At 50.1% G+C, this 6,000-nt stretch overlaps 1 protein-coding gene across 1 annotated transcript in view; it reads right to left on the minus strand.

Moving 5' to 3' along the window:
- The window catches only part of LOC135055801 (acyl-coenzyme A amino acid N-acyltransferase 2-like), a 41,728-nt gene extending 37,081 nt beyond the window's left edge, over nucleotides 1-4,647 (minus strand). Inside the window, exon 1 of the mRNA XM_063960258.1 lies at nucleotides 4,440-4,647. The gene's annotated coding sequence lies outside the window, so the exon portion shown is untranslated. The remainder of the gene's footprint in view (nucleotides 1-4,439) is intronic.
- Nucleotides 4,648-6,000: the final 1,353 nt, after the last annotated feature.

Consider the following 6,000-nt stretch of genomic DNA (forward strand, 5'->3'; position numbering starts at 1 on the left):
AACCCTGTCTCCAAGGACCAGGGTATCTCTACTGTGGTGGCTGCAGAGTGCCCATCTTCAAGAGGGCCGCAGGTTCGGCATACAGGACTAGGTCCTAGTGACCATGGATTCCAGCCTTTGAGGCTGGGAGGCAGTCACACAGGGAAGAAATTTCCAGGGACTTTGGTCAAGTCAGGTTATTTCCCTACACATAAATATTCTGGACCTGAGGGACATTTACAATGCCCTGAGGCCGGCAAGGCCTCTGCTTCAAAACCAGCCGGTACTGATCCAATCAGACAACATCACGGCAGTCGCCCATGTAAACCAACAGGGCGGCACAAGAAGCAGGATGGCGATGGCAGAAGCCACAAGGATTCTCCGATAGGCGGAAAATCATGTGTTAGCACTGTCAGCAGTGTTCATTCCCGGAGTGGACAACTGGGAAGCAGATCTTCTCAACAGACACGACCTCCACCCGGGAGAATGGGGACTTCCTCCAGAAGTCTTCCAATAGGATTGTACACCATTGGGAAAGGCCACAGGTGGACATGATGGCGTCCCGCCTCAACAAAAAGCTATAAAAGATATTGCACCGGGTCAAGGGACCCTCAGGCGATAGCTATGGACGCTCTGGTAACACCGTGGGTGTACCAGTCGGTTTATGTGTTCTCCCCTCTGCCTCTCATACCAAAGGTACTGAGAATAATAAGAAGGCGAGGAGTAAGAACGATACTCGTGGATGGCCAAGAAGAGCTTGGTACCCAGAACTTCAAGAATTTATATTAGAGGACCCATGGCCTCTGCCACTCAGACAGGACCTGCGGCAGCAGGGGCCCTGTCTGTTCCAAGACTTACCGCGGCTGCGTTTGTCGGCATGGCGGTTGAACGCCGGATCCTGAAGGAAAAGGGCAGTCCGAAAGAAGTCATTCCTACGCTTACTAAAGCCAGGAAAGAGGTTACAGCAACTCATTATCACCGCATATGGCGAAAATATGTTGCATGGTGTGAGGCCGAAAGGGCCCCAACAGAGGAATTTCAACTAGGTCGATTTCTGCATTTCCTGCAAGCAGGAGTGACTATGGGCCTTAAATTGGGTTCCATTAAGGTACAGATCTCGGCTCTGTCGATTTTCTTTCAAAAAGAACTAGCTTCAGTACCTGAAGTTCAGACATTTATAAAAGGAGTGCTGCAGAGTCAGCCCCCGTTTGTGCCTCCTGTGGCACCTTGGGATCTCAACGTGGTGTTGAGTTTCTTAAAATCACATTGGTTTGAACCACTAAAAACCGTGGATCTGAAATATCTCACGTGGAAGGTGGTTATGTTATTGGCCTTGGCTTCTGCCAGGCGAGTATCAAAGTTGGCGGCTTTGTCTTGTAAAAGCCCTTATTTGATTTTCCATATGGATAGGGCAGAATTGAGGACTCGTCCCCAGTTTCTCCCAAAGGTGGTGTCAGCGTTTCACCTGAACCAGCCTATTGTGGTGCCTAGGCTACTAGGGACTTGGAGGACTCCAAGTTGCTAGACGTTGTCAGGGCACTGAAAATATATGTTTCCAGAACGGCTAGAGTCAGAAAATCTGACTCGCTGTTTATCCTATATGCACCTAACAAGCTGGGTGCTCCTGCTTCTAAGCAGACTATTGCTCGTTGGATTTGTAGTACAATTCAGCTTGCACATACTGTGGCAGGCCTGCCACAGCCAAAATCTGTCAATGCCCATTCCACAAGGAAGGTGGGCTCATCTTGGGCGGCTGCCCGAGAGGTCTCGGCTTTACAACTTTGCCGAGCAGCTACTTGGTCAGGGGCAAACACGTTTGCAAAATTCTACAAATTTGATACCCTGGCTGAGGAGGACCTGGAGTTCTCTCATTCAGTGCTGCAGAGTCATCCGCACTCTCCCGCCCGTTTGGGAGCTTTGGTATAATCCCCATGGTCCTTACGGAGTTCCCAGCATCCACTAGGACGTTAGAGAAAATAAGAATTTACTCACCGGTAATTCTATTTCTCGTAGTCCGTAGTGGATGCTGGGCGCCCATCCCAAGTGCGGTTTATCTGCAATACTTGTACATAGTTATTGTTAACTAAATCGGGTTATTGTTGAGCCATCTGTTGAGAGGCTCTATTGTTTCATACTGTTAACTGTGTTTCATATCACGAGTTGTACGGTGTGATTGGTGTGGCTGGTATGAGTCTTACCCGGGATTCAAAATCCTTCCTTATTGTGTACGCTCGTCCGGGCACAGTACCTAACTGAGGCTTGGAGGAGGGTCATAGTGGGAGGAGCCAGTGCACACCAGGTAGTCTAAGATCTTTCTAGAGTGCCCAGCCTCCTTCGGAGCCCGCTATTCCCCATGGTCCTTACGGAGTTCCCAGCATCCACTACGGACTACGAGAAATAGAATTACCGGTGAGTAAATTCTTATTATTTCACTTGCGATTCTGTGAGGAGACCTGCAAAACATGCACTGTGTGGGGTCCTGAGGACCGAGTTTGAGAACCTGTGCACTAGAATATAGAATGTAATGGTGCAGATCTATTAAACAATTATCCACTACAGCAGGCATTCCCAACCGCGGTCCTCAAGGCACACCAACAGTGCAGGTTTTAGTGATATCCAGGCTTCAGCACAGATGGTTAAATCAAAATAACTGAGGTACTAATTAATTAAGTCACCTGTGTTCAAGCCTGGATATCACTAAAACCAGGACTGTTAGTGTGCTTTGAGGACCGTGGTTGGGAAACACTGCACTACAGCACACTGACCCATGCCCCTATATCCCCTTACAGCACACTGACCCATTCCTGTATAACACCACATGGTACACTGACTCACCCCATATAACCCCTTATATCACAGTAAGCATCTCCCTAGCGCACTTACCCATCCTTCCATAACCCCTCATAGCACCCATATAGTGGGAGGCGGCCACATGGAGTTGCCATAGGGAATACTTTTTAAATATGTAATTGTGCGGTGGAATGTCACTCACCCTCATGTTTCGGTATATTGCTCTCCCTGTCAGTCCACATTCTATATAAGTGCAATGTCTATTACCATTGTTAGCCTCTCTGCTATATTATTTGGTAGCTAAACCAGACTGCAAGTCACTGGCCACTAAGTACACAAGCCACTAAGCTGTATATGCCTCTGTCATGTGACTCGCCTTTATGTACAATGCGTGCTGAAAATGTCATCAGAGGCCTATGTGACATGCCAGTGTACGGCCAGTGTACGAGTACCATTATTTAGCTACTACCCATCTATTCTGTATATTACGCTTTCTTTCCAAAATATAGTGTCATGGATTGATTAAGCAAGGGGGACCCCAGACCTGTGTCTTGCTTAGGGCCCCATGAGGTCTAAGGGCCTAATTCAGAGTTGATCGCAGCAACAAATTTGTTAGCAGTTGGCCTAAACCTAGGGGGTCATTCCGAGTTGATCGTAGCTGTGCTAAATTTAGCACAGCTACGATCATTCACATTGACATATGGGGGGACGCCCAGCACAGGGCTAGTCCGCCCCGCATGTCAGTGCCGCCCCCCCCCCCGCAGAAGTGCAAAGGCATCGCACAGCGGTGATGCCTTTGCACTTCCAGAGTAGCTCCCGACCAGCGCAGCTTTAACGTGCTGGCCGGGAGCTACTCGTCGCTCCCCGGCCCGCAGCGGCTGCGTGTGACGTCACGCAGCCGCTGCAGACCGCCCCCCCCCCCCCCAACGGTCCGGCCACGCCTGCGTTGGCCGGACCGCGCCCCCTAAACAGCGGCTTAACGCCGCCGTCCATCCCCCTCCTGCCCAGCTAGACAACGACGGCTGCCATGCAGCGGTGCACTGCGGCGCTGGCGCAGTTCCGACCCGATTGCTGCGCTGCGACAAACTGCAGTGAGCGATCGGGTCGGAATGACCCCCCATGTGCACTGCAGGGGGGGGGGGGCAGATTTAACATGTGCAGAGAGAGTTAGATTTAGGTGGGGTGTGTTCAAACTGAAATCTAAATGGCAGTGTAAAAATAAAGCAGCCAGTATTTACCCTGCACAGAAACAATATAACCCACCCAAATCTAACTCTCTCTGCACATGTTATATCTGCCCCCCCTGCAGTGCACATGGTCCTGCCCAACTGGTAACAAATTTGCTGCTGCGATCAACTCTGAATTACCCCCTAAATCCGCCTCCGCCTGAACGGAGCAACAATTGGATTGCTCCATCGGTCACCATCTAGTGGCAGCCGTGGGGAAAAACAATTAAATTCCCCCCCCCAATATGTTCCTTTGGCTCTGCTCTGCAGTACTGTAATATATATTGTGGCTATATACATATAGGACAATAATAGGTTCTTTTTCAGTCTGACCTGATATTACAGAGCTTTATTTTACCAACCACAGACTTCTACACAGTCCCAGTACACAGACACTGCTGCAAGTAAATGCATTATGGGTTAATAATGAAAACCACTCCTGACCTTGCAATGTTCTGGATTCAGACGTAATATTCCTGCAGTCCAGTTTATGTAGCGATCGGCTTACAAATGAAATACACAGCAGCCAGCTCCCTACAGCTGAATCCAGAGCTGCCGGGGAGTGCTCAGCTGCACTCTGTCAGCATAACAGGGAGGAGGGAAGGCTCACACAGTGCAGGAGATAATGAAGCAAAGTGCGGAAGAGGCAGCAGTGGCAAACGCAGGATTTGCATGGGGGGGGGTTTCCAGAACTGGGCGGAGCCAATCACGGGGGTGGCCAATCACGGGGGTGGGGACTGAGGTGACCCAGTATATGCTGGGTCCGTAAAATTAGTGTGTCTGTGTGTGTGTGTGTATATATATATATATATATATATATATATATACACATACACACACACATACATATACACATATACATAGCATATTAAACATGCATATATATATATATATATATATATATGTACACACACACACACACACACACACACACACACACACACACAGTACACATATATATACACATGTATATATATATATATTTCTCCTTCATCCACTAGGGGCCATTGGAGCGTAGTTACAATGGGGAAATAGTAGGCAGTAATTGGGAGCTGGCACTTTAAAATTCTCACACTGTGGCTAGCTCCTCCCCTACTATCTCCCCTCCAAGCCAGTCTTAGTTTAGTGCCCGAGGTAGCTGGTTCACTTGGGTTTAGCTGAAGAATTTTTTCTTTATTATTTTATTTTTCTTTCACACACTCACAGACTGGCAGCTCTGCCACTGCCAGTCTGCACCGCGGGAGCTGCCGGCGGGGTCCCATCGCAGCTGCGTGCGGCTCGGGATGGGCCCCGGCTGAGGGAGACACTGAGCTCTCCTGAGTTGGCCGGACACCGCTGCGTGCGGCGCGTGTCGGGGCCACTCCATCCAGCAGAAGATTCCGGCAGCATGGCAGCGGTGAGTATCAAAAATGGCCGGACACCGCTGCGTGCGGCGCGTGTCGGGGCCGCTGGGTCGAAACGCCTGACGGAAGGAAGCGGTGAGTACAATCTCCCCCCCTCCCCCTCCAGACTGATGTATGTTTTTACATTTTTCAGTTTCAGTGTTTTAATACATGGATGGACAGGCTCCCCTATACTCTCCAGTCAGACAGGCTGGAGTGCATAAAAGGCTTACTAATTTGAAATTGGCGCCATTATGTGGGGGGCGGAGCTTCAGCCCGCTCTGTAAGCGGGCTCAGCGCTCTTCACTCCCCGGCTGCAGCATACAGGCAGCCGGGTGATACATTTACATATATCATATATCTGTGTAATAATTAGCATAGCTCTCATGGCAGAGTGGTAACACCTATGGTTACGATGCCCACGAGCTAGGGTTCGATTCCAGCAAAGGACACACTCTCCCCGGCCGCAGCATACACACTTACAGGCAGCCGGATGATAGTGCGGTTTTAATTTGAAAGAGACCGGAGCAGGGGGGCGGAGCTAACTCCCGCTCCGTTCGGCGGGCTCAGGCTTTCCGCTCCCCGGCCGCACATCGCTCCCCGGCCGCAGCATACAGGCGGCC

Source organism: Pseudophryne corroboree, chromosome 1, assembly GCF_028390025.1.
Source record: "Pseudophryne corroboree isolate aPseCor3 chromosome 1, aPseCor3.hap2, whole genome shotgun sequence".
NCBI classification, from domain to species: Eukaryota; Metazoa; Chordata; class Amphibia; order Anura; family Myobatrachidae; genus Pseudophryne; species Pseudophryne corroboree.